We start from the raw sequence: 16,436 nt of genomic DNA on the forward strand, positions 1-16,436 counted from the left end.
TAGGTGATTCTATGCTTTAGCCTTTGTAGCAGCTTTATACAAGCAGTTGTTCTACAGATAAGAAAGTAAGTGCTAAGAATTAGGATTCCAGTGGCATTTGCCTGTCTCCAGCCCGGGCTCATGTCTCTCTCTGCACTGTTAATGACACTGGGAGTATCTGCGTGGCCTTGGGAGCCAGAAGTTTAGGGTGGAACTTAAAAGGAGGTCCTTCAGAGAAAGGGAGAAGGGTGGACTGAAAAAAAATGGATATGTCTGAAATGTATTGATGCTTTTTCCCCACCAAAATGATTGGTGCCCATGATGGCGGCTTCACTGACACTCCTTTTCATTTTGTGGAGGAGAACTTGAATTTATCTGTAGATCCAGTTATGTGAGTTCACAGAAGCATCTGAAATTATAAACTCATTTTCTCTGTAAAGCCCCTATGTCTGAAACACTAGGTTGAAGTTAATGCTAGTAAATGCTTTAGTTTCTGTGTAGGGGGAAACGAGGGCCTTTTCGTTTGTAATTGTTATATTTCTTGAATAGGGGTTAGTTGTACTCCTATTTTGTATTGAGAAACTGTGTAACAAAGTATGAAAAAATTTTTTAAGCGATAGCATTCCTTTATGCATGTTCATTATTACTTTAAATGTGGAATTTATAAAAAGGAAACTTCATTTTTCTTAGAATCATAAATTTAAACCTAAATTTCTTGTTTGTTTTATCTGACATATATGAAGGTACTTCCAAACAGCTAGAAGAACAAACGGAGGCCAGAAGAGTTTGCGGTACAGTAGACCAAAATGAATTCAGCCCTAACTGAGCCTCTGAACCCATTTTACTGTCCACATGGACAGAAGGTCTTATTAATTTACAAAGGTAAACTCATTTGTTAAGATCAATTAATTTCTAGGCTATAACTAATTTATATGAATACCCTTAGTACTCACATGTGAAAATTCATTACTGTTATGGATTAGATTTACATTGCCTAGAACTGTAGAATGTAATTTTGCCCCCAACCCCCCATCTGCATATGTCAGATTACTTACAATTCAGATTGAGCATTTACCCCTTCCAGGTTTAACCCTTTTAGATTTAGTAATACCTTCCAGGCGTGATGTATCCTGTGTACCATCTACCTTAAGAAGACTGACTCTTTGATTTTAATATTAGGAGAAAAACTAGCAGTGCTATGGTATGAGATGAAATAGACACATTCTGTCAAACTTGGTAAACACACACTGCTGTACAATAGGGATTTGTTGCAGGCTTTTTTCATAAGTAGAAAACTCTTCCAAAAGACATTTTTGAAGTTTTGCTGTGAAGAAAGATTGCTAGTGAATGAAAAGAACCTTTTGTAGACCCCTCTTTGAGAGCCTGGTAATGGGTACTTCTGGATTCTGTACACAGAGACCCAAGGCTGGGAGAGTATCTCAGGGTAAAGCTATCTAAGTTTTGAATCCAAGCCATTAACTTCTTCAGTTATGAGAAGAAACCGCAGGTTGCGTAATGGCCTTGGTATTTTGTTGGTATGGAGAGGATGATCACAGAGGCTTGTAAGCCTGTGTTGGGATGTGTGTGACACGTGCCTGTTTTCTGATTTTTAAATTTCAACAGTCTTCGACACGTTTTTCAAGCTGTGGATATCCTAAGTTAGCAAACCCAAATCAGTGCACAAAGCAACCATTTTTGCCAGTGCCAGACACATACTTTGCGGGGTTGTCTAATCTGGGCTCCAGAGTTTATACATAGCAAATTCTCACATCTGCCAAGTTCTGTTATGACCCAGAGGGGAGCAGAGCAAAGTAGGATGAAGAATCTGGAAATGCACACTGCCCATAGGGTAGATTGCATTTTGGAATTTGTTTCCATGTGGATTTTCTCCTCCTGGACCACTGTGATGTGTAGCAGGCTGAGCTGGAAAGTTCATGTTGCACAAGATAAAGAACAATAAGTGGTCTGTTCGGTGGCTTGCTCTTAAGTCTCCCACCAGTGCCGACTGATGGTTGTGAAAGCCATTTCTCCCCTGGGTTGTAAGAGGTTGGCTGTCATCTTTTGGGGACTATGATAATTTGTTGCCATTGCTTTCAGCATGGTGGGGAGATGTAACATTTAAAGGCTCTTACGCAGTGACTTACAGCTCCCCCTGCCAAACTGCTGCTGCTGCTTTTGAGGCTTGACTGTAATTTAAAAAATACAGGAAGGGATCTGTGTCATAAAATGCATATGAATACTAAATCCACTTGATTCATTTCCATTTTGCCAAAGAGAACTTTTCATTTCTTCTTACAAGACAGTGGCCGCTTCCTTTTTTTGTTAGTTTAACCTTAAGACATTGACACTAGAAACAGTTTTTTTTCTTTCTTTTCTTTGCTTTTCCTTTAAATCAGTAAAATTCCCTTTTCCTTAGGTTGTGGTATAGTTGTAAACCATGTTTAAAACACGTACAGGGCCACAGACCCCAATAGGATTTAAAAGACATGAAGAATCTGGCGTAGAAGTCAGTGTGTCTAATAAATGTAAATTCCCTCAGATTGGCTTTAGAGGAAGTGTGTTAATATCTTCCAAAACATTTCCATTCAAGTGTTAGATTTTACATAGCTGCTTTTTAAAAGTACAGTGTATTCCTGGAATTATTTATCAACTAAATTTTTTTTTTAATATTTCTTTTTGAGAGAGGGATAGAGCACGAGTAGGGGAGGGGCAGAGAGAGGGAGACACAGAATCCAAAGCAGGCTCCAGGCTCCCAGCTGTCAGCATGGAGCCCACCCTGGGGCTTGAGCCCACAAAACCCACAGGCTGCGAGATCATGACCTGAACCAAAGTTGGACACTGAACTGACTGAGTCACCCAGGCGTCCCATTTATCAAGTTTTAATAAGTAAAATAACTTAAAATGAGTGATGAGTAATTTCTTTTGCAGTAATATGATAGATTAGATGTGCAGAGAAGCCCCTTCTGTTCAGAACATTTTAAAATGAAGCTGGGGAAAGGAAGAAATATGTGAACACACATATATGTAAAATGCTAGAGCCTGTGTACAGAAAAACAATAGGAGGCCTCAAAAGGGCTAGAAAGCGTGATTTCATAAGGTAAAGTAAACCCTGAAGATGGTGTTTATGCTGAGGGATTCCTCTAGGGTTAGAGTAAAAGAGGGGAGAAGAGAAAAAAGAACAGTGTCCGAGCAGAGTAGTGGGAGATCACACTGGAGACTGCCCCGTCGAAAGCTGGGACCTCAGAAAGGTGACTTCCTCAATGGATAAAAGGTGCTCTGCATGCAGAGACTTGCTTTTTAATGTCTTGGATCTGTAGGGAGATGGAGAGAGAGTCTGTCATGAAACTGCCTAAACAGAGGTTCACACTCACATGGATTTGCAGCCCGATTTCATACTATCCACGAGGCTTGAAAATCCCATTAATTGATAACTTAGTTGAAACTACTCCCAGTTGCTGGGCGCCTGGGTGGTTTAGTGAACATCCGACTCTTGTGTTCAACTCAGGTCACTATCTCACAGTTTTGTGAGTTTGAGTCCCACATTGGGCTGTGCACTGATGGTGCAGAGCCCATTTGGGATTCATTCTCATTCTCTCTCTCTTTCTCTCTCTCTCTCTCTCTCTCTCTTCCCCTTTCCCTCTCCTCCCTCCCTCCCTCCCTCCTTCCCTTCCCCCCCTCTGCCCCTCCCCAACTCATGCTGTCTCTCTCAAAATAAATAAACTAAAAAAAAAGAGAGAGAGAAAATACTCCCAGTTGGTTATGATTCCCAAGTGTCTGGAAGAATAAAATTCAGATCCAACATGGGAGCACCCAAATGTATAAAACAATAATAAACATAAAGGAGCTAATTGATAACAATACAGTAATAGTAGGGTACTTTAGCACCTCACTTACATCAATGGGCAGATCATCTAAGCAGAAAATTAACAAGAAAACAGTGGCTTTGGATGACACACTGGACCAGATGAACCTAACAGATATATTCAGAACATTCCACCCTAAAACAGCAGAATGCACAAGTACACATGGAACATTTTCAGAATAGATCACATATTAGGTCACAAAACAGGTTGCAACAAGTGTAAAAAGACTGAAATCATCTCATGTACCCTTTCTGAACCCAACACTGTGAAGCTAGAAGTCATCCATAAGAAAAATGTGGAGAGACCACAAACATATGGAGGCTAAACAACGTGCTACAAAACAATGAATGGGTCAACCAGGAAATCAAAGAAGAGATTAAAATATATGCATATATGGGAAGAAATGAAAATGAAAACACAATGGTCTGAAACCTTCAGGATGCAGCAAAAGTGGGATATACTTTTAAGAGGGAAGTATATAGCAGTACAGGCCTACCTCAAGAAGCAAGAAAAATCTCAAATAAACAGCCTAACCTTACACCTAAAGAAGCTAGAAAGAGAACAACAAGTGAAGACTAAAGCCAGGAGAAAGAATGAAGTAATAAAGATTAGAGCAGAAATAAATGACCTAGAAACTAAAAAAACCAGTCAAACAGATCTTTGTAGAAACATATTTTATAGAGTGGCCTCAATGAATTTTTAAAGATAAAATGGCAAGAAATGTGAGCTTGCACAAGAAAACAAGCAACTATGGGTTAGATTATTTTTTCCAAAGAGGCCTCAACAATATTTCCTGACCAATGTCATATGCTATTCTAGAACCTTGCTATTCTACCATCAAGAACTAGTCTGTTCCTTTCTGTTAAATCTGGGCAGGCCTTTGTGACTGCTTTTTTTCCAGAAGAATCTGACAGGGCCAATCTTATGTGATTTCTGAGGGTAAGCCATAAAAATGCCACACGTGTTCCTTATTCTCTTGGGATGTACGTTTTTGGAACCCCTCCCCATGCTGTGAAGAAGCCCATGCAGTCCGTGGGGAAACCCATGTGAAGAGGACCTCAGGCACTGAGGCCTCAAGCCTATGGCCCTGGCTCAGCTCCCAGCTGACAGCCAGCACTGACTTGCCAGCCTTGTAAGTAAACCGTGTTGAAAGTGGCTTCTCCAGCCTCTTGTCAAGCTGCTTTAGGTGATGCCACCTAAAGACAAGTTGTCCTAAAAGGGACAAGTTGTCCTTTTTGCGCCCTGGACAAATTGCAGATTTGTGAGCAAAATAAATGCTTACGGGTTTGATCCAGTTCAGGGTGGCTTGTTGCACAGTGACAGTTAAGACTAGAGGGTCAGTAGTGACCATCAGTCTCACAGACTGTAGATGTTTGAGGAAATAAAAGAGGGAATTAAAAATATGATACCATGAAGAGACTCAAAATTGATGAGAAAGATCTGAAAGAAGAGCTTGGGCCCAGTAGAACTTCTAAAAATAAAAGACAAATGAAAAGCACAATGGAAAGATGATCCAGATTGGATAAATTTGAAAAGTGAACTGGGAGATAGATGGATCTGAGGATTTCCAGAACTGTGTGCAGGGAGGAGCTGAGGCACATGACGCTTAGCGATAGCACGACGAGCAGGTACCACACAGGTCTGAGTGAGTGGTTCTCAAACATTTTCATCTTAGGACCCTGTCCACGAGAACCCCAGCTTGCTTTTGTTAAGTAGATGTGCTTGTAATTTGGTCATGTTTCTGTATATACATTATGGTTCAATAAAAAAATTTACTTTAAAAAAAAGACAACAAAAAGAGTAAAAAAGTAAGCCACAGCCTGAGAGAAGATGTACTGATAAAGTTGTTCAGAATATAATATAACATATATACAGAATATAATTGAATATATACTGTTATTCAGAATGTAAAAGAACTTCTCAAATTAAAAAGAAGAAGAAAATAGGGGGGAAAAAAGGAAATAGGGAAGTCCTGAATAAGTTTATTTCACTGGAGCAGGAATAAATGGTCTGTGAATGTTTGAAAAGATCCTCTATTTTTCTTAGTAATCAAGGATTTGCAGACTAAAACAGCAAGGAGCTATTTGCCTCATGCCCCGTCAGACTGGGAAAAATAAAAAATAGTTGTTGGAGGCGATAGAGAGCAGTGGGAACACTTACACTGTTGGATACAACCATTTTGGAAAACAATTTGGCTTTACTTAGTGATTCCTAAGTATACACCCTAATGAAACTCTTAACCCTCATGGCCCAGGAGACACGTATAAGAATATTTTAAAGTACTGTTCATAATAACTAAAATGCAAACAACTCAAATGTCTAGCAAATGTAAAGCAATACCTAAAGTTTTATTCATAAAAGGATGAGTATTTTGCATAAAGTGAATTAGATACCTCTTCATGCATTTCTCGGAGCAATTTTCTATTTATCAGTTTTATATATTTAATCAGGATCAAAAAAGTTAAAGTAATAAGTATGATTCTATATATATATATATAAAGTTTAAAAATAGACATACCTAAATAATACATTGTTCGGTGATATATATATGATGAAATCGTACAGGAAAGCAAAAGAATGATAGCCTAAGTTTTAGGACAGTGGTTATTCTGGGGTCGGCATGGAATGGAAGAGCACGTAGATCACCAAGGTTTGTATGTGGCCCATCTTGCGGTAAAAATTTCTATGAGTGTGTTGTTGAAAAGAACCGCGTGGTGATTCTTTTTCTAAGGAAAGAATTTTGGTAATGCAAACCCTAGTTCTTACTTAATCTCTTCATAGGTGTTCTTGCATATAAAATCCTCCAGTAAATACATTTTGAATTTATTTTTCACAGTTTATGTCAACCTTGTTATGTAGGGAGCGTGCCCAGGAAGAAGAAGAAACTGGGAGGGTTTTCCACAAGTTCAAGTTTAGTTGTTGTCTTAGAATGAGAAACTAGGCCTCTTATCCTACCTGTCTGGAAATCAGCTTACCATTGTTAAACAAGAGACTACTTCCCAGTTTATTATTACTATTACTGTTACTACTGCTACTTACTACTACTACTACTACTACTACTACTATTATTATTATTATTATTATTAGCAGCAGCAGCAGCAGCAGAGGCACCCCTTTGCCTCTACCCCTAGCCTGAGTCTGCTGTTTGTTAAAAATCTCCATGCATTGACATCTCTTCCTTTTCTAAAGGAATGTGAAACCCAGTAATTACACACAGACCTGACCTAGTTTGAAGGAACCAGAGGACAAAGAAACCCTAGTTTTCTTCATCCTTGTTTTGGTTAAAAGGCAGAGATTTGAGGAGGTGAGGACCAGAGCATCTTATATCTCTACTTGTTTGAAGAATCTGACACATTTTGTCCCCGCAAGTTTCCCTGTGTGTACATTGCTTATAGACTCAACTGACTTGATGCTGTTGAGTTCTTTGCGCGCCCGCTGATCTGAAAATGTTTGGCCACTTCCCAAGGACACAGTGGCTGAAAGAATCTATTGATTTGTTTTTATTTTTTATTTTCTTATTTTACAGACTTAATTTTGTAACCCCTCGTCAGTCCTTTTTTTGTTTTGTTTTTGTTTTTTTATAAGGAAGTAGTTGGGATCTGAACATACACACTTATGTGAATGAACGAATGAATTGAAATAATAACTTGGACTAGGCATCCCATTTAGTTATCATTGTGGTTGCTTAGTAACTGATTTTCTACTTCTTAGTTGCTTTATTTATTATGCTAAGTTGGTGGATTATTTTTATCCCAACTTTTAATATTTGCTTTCTCAATTGACTTTTTTCAGTAATGAAAGCTGAGTTCCCTTTAGACCAAAGGCAAAAATATTTTTGGTTTGGTTCATTAACATTTGCTAAATTACAGCTGGGTTCTCGGTCCTCCTAGGTCCTATATAGAGTGCTTGAGACTTTAAACCCATTGTCTTGTTTCCTAAGTATCAGCCTTAACAGAGTAAGGTGAATGTGAATATCTGGAACATCAGGAACTAGGAGGCAAGACAGTGTGCACAAGGGTAGCCATACAGATCATTGGAGCAGCTTCAGTAGTCTAGAAATAACCCTTGTATTTATGGTTGTTGGACTTTTGACCCAGGTGCCAGGACAATTAAATGGAGAAGGGACAGGTTTTTTAAGAAATGGTTCTGGGGCAACTGGATGTCCACATGTAGAGTGATAGGATCTTTGGAGGTGACAGAGATCGGCATGCTTGCTTTTTCTAGTGAAAAATTTACCTGTTTTCGCGGAAAGGGTTTGCCAGAATACCTGTAAGTAGGGCCAGAGCTCTTCTTAGGAAAGAACTTTGGTTCTCATCTTATGCTTGAATTTTTTCTGAAACTCTTAGATCTCCACACCATAAATTACAGAAGAGATTTTCCTGGCCTAGAATTTGTTAGAGTGGAGTTATGTACATCATAAAGAATCATGGTGTATTAGTTTTCCATTGTTGTGTAATGACTTACCAAAAACTTAATAGCTTAAAAGAGCACATGTTTATTATCCCATGGTTTCTGTGGACCAGGAGGCCTGGCACAGCTCAGCCTAGTCCTCCACTCAGGGTCTTTTAAAGTTGCAGTCAAGGCATTGGGTGGATTGTGTTCCCATCTGGAGGCTCAAATGGGAAAGAACTCCCTTCTAAGATTGTTCAGACTTGGGGCGCCTGGGTGGCTCAGTTGCTTAAGCGTCCGACTTTGGCTCAGGTCATGATCTCACAATCCGTGGGTTCGAACCCTGCTTTGGGCTCTGTGCTAACAGCCCAGAGCCTGGAGCCTGCTTCAGATTCTGTGTCTCTCTCTCTCTCTGCCCCTCCCCCTGCTCGCTCTCTGTCTCTATCTCTCAAAATAATGACATAAAAAATTAAAAAAAAAAAAAAAGATTGTTCAGGCTATTAGTAGAACTGATTTCCTTGTGACTTTATGACTGACTTTTTGCCAGCTATCAGCTGGAGGCCACCCTCAGATTCTAAAGATGTTGCCTATAGTTCTTTGAGACCACCCACAGTTACTTTTCCTGTGGTCTTCTCAAAGATGGCCACTTCCTCAAGACCTCCGACTCCAGTTGGATGGAGGAAAGAGATTACACAAAGGTGTGAAGATGTGTATCATTATGTACGTGGAATCATTGGAGTTTGGCCACCATAGGGTCTCTCTGCTACATATTGTATGACTTACGTAGAGAATATTTAAATTTGAGTAAGACTTATCCAGTGAGTCACAGATGATACTCACAGAGTACCTTCTAAATAAATATCAATTTGACCTGGTAGAGCTGTAGTGAAAAGAATAAACCTTATAGTAACTGGCATTATGTTAAGTGGAGAAAGGTCGAGGTGTTCCTGAAGCATACCCACAGAAGTTGAAGAAAGCACTATGGAGGAGAGGCGAGATACTTTAATATATTTTCTCTGTTATAACTTTTGCTGACTTCTCTTTAAAAAAATATTTATTGATTGAGAGAGAGAGAGAGAGAGAGAGAGAAACCCAAGGAGGTTATGTGCTGTCAACACAGAGCCAGCATGGGGCTTAATCTCACAAACCATGAGATCATGACCTGAGCTGAAATCAATAGTCACATGCAAACTTTTGCTGACTTCTGATGTTGTCCGTCATTAATTCCCTTATGAACTCGTTTTCTTTTTTTCTTTTTAAGAACAAAATAAACAAATTTAGTTTTTAGAGGTAGGAAAACATAGAGTAGTTAAGGGGGCTCGGGTTAGAGCTCCCCTGCTTGTGTTCAGACACCCCCCTTTACTCTAGTGTTACCTGCGCAAATCACTTCATTGGCATGTGCGTTAGTGTTTTATGGGAATAATCCTAGTACCTACTTCATAGGGTTGTTGTGAGGAAGAAGATGCCTATAATTGTCATTTTTTTTCCAGTGCAGAGATGGTTCCATGGTTGTATTTTTTAAATGTGAATCCTTTTAGAGATACATATTGAAATATTTCCAAATAAATTACGGTGATGGATTTTGGATGAAATTGGTAGAGGTATAGAGTAGGCACAATTGGCAATGAGTTAATAATTATTGAGGCTGTTTGAAGCTAATTATGTTACTCTGTCTACTTTTATGGACATTAGAAGTTTTCCATAATAAAAAGTAAAACAGTAACAGTACCATAACACATATTATGTGCTCAATATATTTTATCTATTTTTATTATGTTTATGTTTAGCATATTGGAATTAACTTGTCTAAAACACAAAGAAAAAATGTAAAACAAACTAAACTGCACTCTTTATTTTTCTAGTTTCTAAGACTCTTGCCATAGATGGAAACTTCATCAAATTTGAATAGCATATCCAAGATCTTAGACTTGGAGTTTTGGTTTCAGTGTTAGCTTCTTCCTAATTAAGTTGTATTTAACAGTTTTATTAGTTTGACTTAATTGTGGCTGGCATCATATTCCTTTTATAAAATCTGTGGTTTCTGTAAGTGGGATTGAAATTAATATCAGTAGTTTGATTATTTAGTGTTATTCGTATCAATGGTAAGAGACATTGACTTTACCTTAGTGAAAATATTAGTAGCAAATGCCAGCGTGTTTTAAGGCAAAGAGTGGTGTTATGCTTTTTGTTTAGTGTAATGGCTGCTTAATAAGTGAGAAAGGTAATTATCTTAGTGTAGTAAATGAAGCTTTTTTGCTTAGTGTATGATCTTACATTATAAAGCACTATAAAAGTAGGTTTGAATATTGTATTTTATTTTTTTAATAATGGAGAATTTTAAAAAATATTTGCTTTGAGAGAGAGAGAGCAAGCAGGGAGGAACAGAGAAAGAGAGAGAGAGGAATAGGGAGAATCCCAAGAAGGCTCAGCACTGACATTGCAGAGCCCAGCTCGGGGCTCTATCCCATGAACCGTGAGATCATGACCTGAGCTGAAATCAACAGTCAAGACACTTCACCGACTGAGCCACCCAGGTGCCCCTTGAATATTTTAATCATTCAAGATTGAGGGTTATCTAACTAGTGATTCTGATTTATTTCATATGAATGAAACTTAGAACTTAAAGACAAAATTTAAAAGAAGCAAACCCCAAATCTGTCAGAGTTCTGATTAGGAGCTGGCACAGCGAGAGCCTTTGCTTGACAGCTCTGCTTTCAATTACGCTCAGGCCCGCACTTCAGTAACAGGCTAGAGCGTTGAGGACTGCAGAGCTGGTGACTCACCCAAGGTGTGCCACAAATGTTTTTTTAGTGACAAGAGTTGGGAATTGAACTCTAGATCCCAGCTCTCTGTCCAATGCTCTTTGCCATCCCACTGACTTCCATATTGTTCTCTAGAATCCTAGGGTTCTAAAAAGTTTTGTTTGTTTCTGAACTTTTTCCCCAAAGTTAACCAGAGTAGTTGCTTTCTTTTCTCTTTCTTATGTATTAGAGTTTCTATTCTATTAGCAAGATTTTGTTCAAAGGGGAAAAGATTCTGCTACCATGTATTTCAGTTTTGATGTCTTCCTGCCCTGAGCACTTTATTCTGTGCCATCTTCTCAGAAAAGTACATTTGATTTATTGATAGGGTTTTGTTTTGACTTTGTTCCAAAGAATGCCATTGTGTCCTCTATAGAAATCTGTGACCCAAAGACCTCTGGAAAGTTCAAAAGGACTTTTAAACATGGAGGAATAATTATTTTTAGTATGAAGTTATTATCAATGAACATTTTATTTTCTTCCAGTTCTCTACATTCTCCCTTCATTTCCTCATCTCCTAAATCTCAGTCCTTGTGATTTTCTGGATGGTGTTTCTCACGAGCTGTTGTTTTTAAAGAAGAAATTTATGCACATATGTCTATTTTAAATGAAACTATTTCTGATGTCTGGAGGTGGGGTTTTTTTTTTTTTTTTTGGTCTCTTGGCAGTAAGTTAGGGTCATATCAATTTGCTTAAAAATAATCTTGTCAAGATCAAAAGAGGGCCCAAAAGATAGTGTAGTGGGTTGAGCTTTGCTTAAATTGTGGATACTTTTAATGATTAAAAAAGCCCTTCACTCTTATTAACTGTACCCAATGTTTGAGTCAGTCAGTGCACAATTATGGTAACTTAAAATCCTTGATGATGCTTTAGAAACTTGTCAAAATTCTAGACTTGTACTGTAATGTCAGTTTAGGACTGTTATAGAAGGTCAGAATGGATGATGCATGTAGTCCTGCTGAGGGAAAGGACAATCTTATTAAATGTCAAGTCTGTTATATTAAGTACATGGTGCGTGTAGTTGTGTTTTTACATTAAATGTAGCTATAAAGATATTAATCTATATAGGATATATAATAATACATATAATGAATTCCATGTTAATAGAACATTTTTTCCTATTTTTTCTTTAGTAGTGTTAGCACTAATCTTCTTCCTACCTTTAAATATCAGAAATTTGAGAATTAATTAATGTTTACCATTAGGCTTTCCAGAGGAGTGATTTAAGTTACTTAAACTTCGCTGTTCAGCATATGAAATACAAACATTAATTATGGAAATGTAATATCTGTCGATTTGAACATGCGATGACCATTAAGTGAAAGGAACTTGTTGAAGCCAGAAGCAATGCAAAATGCCATCACACGAAATATTTTGATGGAATCCCAGGGGGACATTTTTCTGCCAGCACTAAGGGTGTGCAGCTGTGATGAAGAAAACCTGTCAGGAGGTACTTGGTGCTGTGTTCCTAACAGGCACCGGGAAGCTGGCTCTTTAATTCTGGGCTTCCACAGGGAATGGAGCACGGTGTCATCGGCGTTCAGACTAGACCACGTGGTTGGACACAGATGTACATCGTGACAGCTCAGAGTACTGGCATATAAGGACACGGGACAAGTAAGTTTCAGAAACTAGAAGGATAAGATAGCTGCTCTCTGATAACGGAGGTTGCTTCCACTGTTCCCTGCATCTTCATTACCAAATAATCCAGATGGAAGAGATGAGGAATTAGGGTCGTTTTCCAGCTGTTACTGTGTTCCCTTGGTTCACTCAACCTTTTGCTACCACAGGCTATCTTATTAGGCCTTGGGGGCATATTAATATAATTTAAAACAACTTAAAATATGAACTGTTGCTGACTTTGTTCACCAGGAACAACACCACCATTGTAAGGTTAGCAGGATGCTCAATGTAATAAATCTCCATTGGGGAAGTTTAAGAAAGTTATGCTGTGCCAGTCGAGTTCAGCTTTCTTTCCAGCTGGTGCTTTAAAAAGCTCTGAGTGTTCTAGGTGCTACATGTAAATGTGCTTAACAGTACACAGGCTCCTTGACAAATGCCGTTCTTGGGAAGAACACAATCCTTCTGTGAGTGTGTGTTATTTTTACCTATTTGCTGGCACTCCAGGAAAGAGTGGCGTGTGCTTCATTAAGAAAATTCATCTTGAAATTCATTCAGCTTTCTGTCTCCTTCTAACCTCACAGTTGAGGTCATTGCCAAGTTTCACCCACATGTCTCATCTTTCTTCTCTGGGACTAAAATTCCATCCTTCATAACTTCGTTTTCCACCATAACATTACATTTTCCTTCGGACTATCTGCCGCTCCTTGTTTGTCTTTTATTTCAGAACATTCCCGTAATGATTCTTATTTTTTCATAATACCATTTTCTTAGATCTTGTTCTTCAGTGGCCGCTTTAAACCATCGGAAGTTGCTTGGGAAGCCAGGGAGGTCTTCTCCTTCTCTTCTCCATTTCTTGAATGCTTTTTTGCTCCAGCCCTCTGTGTTCAAAGCATCCTCTCTCTGCGTTCTTCAGGCCCACTCCCTCTTTCCCGCTCTTTCCCCTCCTGCCCTTTCTTTAAGGGCTTCAGGCCATCCTTGTGAATAGCTCCCTAACCTTGGAATGAAGCCATCAGTTCCATTCTAAATGTCTCTCTTAAACTTCGAAGCCAGGGTCAACTGAAAATAGATGCCCGAACTTGGACGGGGCACCGATAGTTGTAAACATTTCTTCATTGTTGTGGTCACTGTCCTCCTCTTCTCCACTTCTCTTTTCCCCTTTGAATATCTTTTTATTCTCTTCACTTAAGTGGGAAACTTAAAGGGCACAAGGTGATTTAATGTTCTAGAAAGCATACACAATGTTGGCACAGTGTGAATGTTGAAACGACAGCGGTGATGGTAACGGCAGTGTGGCTGAGTTGCTGTTACGTTAAAGATGGTCTGGGGCTTCTGCCCTCTTGGAGGGTTAATGCTAACCAGGAGGGAATTGTTGCAACTGAGAAATCGTTTCTTTTTGTCTGGAAAATTTCCCTTCTATGCCTTGAATTCCAAGTAATCACCAGAAAATTTCCATTGATCAATTATGCACAATATAGCCATGTTCCACCTTAGGAATTCTTCCAAGAAGAATGCATGTTTCATGGTAGCTTTTCTCGCTTGCTTAGCTCGCTGTTCTCTATCCTCCAGACATTGTAAATGCACAAACGAGTTCATTGTCACCATTTCGTACAGCCCACTCTGAGAAATGTAGAAAAATAAGTCACGTAAAGACCTGCTAGATATTGCGAACTGTTTTCCTTAGGGTTCACTGAAAGCTGATTCACCTGCACTTTTGGTGGTCATGTGGAGGCCTCCTGTGTGGAGTTGGCTGGGATCCTAGCATCTCAGTCATTCCTTAGGCTTCACAGCTTCGTATTTTTCCAGAAACAGTTGTGGTTGGTATGTAAAATGGACACAATAATCAGTTTTTCGCAAATACGTCTTTGCTTTGCCCCTTCGAACTTGATTTGACTATTTGTTACAAGCTAAAATATGGAGTCATTCTTGATTGGTTCCGGTGCAGAGGTTAGGATTTCCCAAGAATATGTCCCTCCTACATCCTAACCACCGCCACGTGGCACATCATTAATCATGGCCATTTAGTGCCGGGCAGTGTTAGCCTTATGGTACAGCTTGTGTGTCTTGTGGTGGTTTGGAGTTTCATTAAACCTGTTTTCTGACGGCAGTTGTATTTTAAAAGAAAAAAGTTTTTTTTTTTTTTTTTTAAATCAAGGCTGATTGCAAAAGGAATTCAAATTCCACTTCTAGAAGCCTTTCTCATCTGGGGAATGAATCAGGTTCTACAGAAAACAGTTTGAGTGACTGTATTTTCAGCTTTCCTAAAGCTGAAACCTATTACCATTTAAGGTAATAGGAAAGAAATGAATTGATCACAAACAGTGATGCCTCAGGGCAGTTGATATCAAAGTTTGATCCAGAGACCCCAAAAAAGAGTCTCCAGAACTCTTTCAGTGAGTTTCAGAGGTCAAAATTGTTTTCCTAAATATTTAAACATTATTCTCATTTTTCACCCTTATTCTCTCACAGTTATACAGTGGCGATTTCAAGAGATTATACGTGATATATGAGATGAATTATTCTGATGGCTGACCAAATGTATGCTTATTTGTTCTAGTGTTTTAAAATTTTCTGTTTTCATTTCTGATTTTAATCAATTTCTAAGTTAATCTGGATAGATATTCATGAAACAAAACTTCTTTGAGGGTCTCAATAATTTTTATTTTTTATTAAAAATTTTTTTTTTAACGGTTATTTATTTTTGAGAGAGAGAGAGACACACACACACAGAGTGTGAGTAGGGGAGGGTCAGAGGGAGAGGGAGACATAGGATCTGTAGCAGGCTCCAGGCTCCGACCTGTCAGCACAGAGCCCGAACTGGGGCTCAACTTAAAGACAATGAGATCATGCCCTGAGCCGAAGTTGGAAGGTTAACTAACTGAGCCACCCAAGCACCCCTGGTCTCAATAATTTTTAAGAGAAGGAGTCCTGAGACCCAAGGTTTTCCAAACAGCTAGCTTAATAGTGGAAAACATAATTCTTTCTCAGAACCCTGCTGAGAGTCGCCTCCAGCCAGCTGCACCAGGGCACTGCCTTAAGCCAGTCAGTTGTTCAATAAACAATTTTTAATGGAATTAAATTGAGTTCTTGGAATGCAACTTTTCAGACCTAATTTAAGATTCTCTCCCAAGGCGGCGGTTGAGCATTGAGTGCATTGCAACCTGCCAAGTTTCTTCGAGATCAGTAACTGGCAATTCTCAACACTGAGTCAAGTATTTCAGAAATCATTTTCATGTAATACCTGCTTTAACTGGCCTCTTATTGGCATCATCTAACATGTGGGCCACATATATAATTTTAAATTTTCTAGCAGTCATATTTAAAAAAGTAAAAAGAAACTGGTGGAACTATTTTTTTCAGCTTCAATGAGGTATAATTGACAAAATTGTAATATCTAAAGTGTGCAATGTGTTGTTTGATATACTCATACATTCTGTAGTACTCCNTTTCTTTTCCGTTGGTCGTTTTTTTGTTTGTTTTTGGTGAGAACATTTAAGTTCTGACCTCTTAGCAAATTTCAAAAATACAATAGTGTTATCAGCTATAACCACCATGTTTTATATTAGATCCTCAGACCTTATTCATCTTTTAAATGGAAGTTTTTATCCTTTTACCAACTTGTCCCTATTTCTCCCATTCCCCCCACCCAAGTCCCCAGCATCCACTTTTCTACTTTTTGTTTCTGTGAGTTTGACTTTTTTGTTTAGATTCCATATATAGGTAATACCATGCGTATTGTGGCACTGACTGTGGTTGTCTCTCTGTGTCATCTTTCACGTGGCAC

General features: G+C 38.7%; 1 protein-coding gene across 11 annotated transcripts in view; it reads left to right on the forward strand.

Annotated features, from left to right (window-relative positions):
- The window catches only part of SIK3 (SIK family kinase 3), a 243,066-nt gene that overhangs the window by 104,569 nt on the left and 122,061 nt on the right, over positions 1-16,436 (forward strand). The window contains exon 1 of one of the 11 annotated variants that reach the window (XM_077777551.1): positions 12,634-12,649. The exons of the other annotated variants lie outside the window; for them this stretch is intronic. The gene's annotated coding sequence lies outside the window, so the exon portion shown is untranslated. Of the gene's footprint in view, positions 1-12,633; positions 12,650-16,436 lie in introns of those variants that run through there. 11 annotated transcript variants of the gene reach the window in all.

This window comes from Crocuta crocuta, unplaced genomic scaffold, assembly GCF_008692635.1.
Source record: "Crocuta crocuta isolate KB4526 unplaced genomic scaffold, BGI_CrCroc_1.0 scaffold271, whole genome shotgun sequence".
NCBI lineage: Eukaryota > Metazoa > Chordata > Mammalia > Carnivora > Hyaenidae > Crocuta > Crocuta crocuta.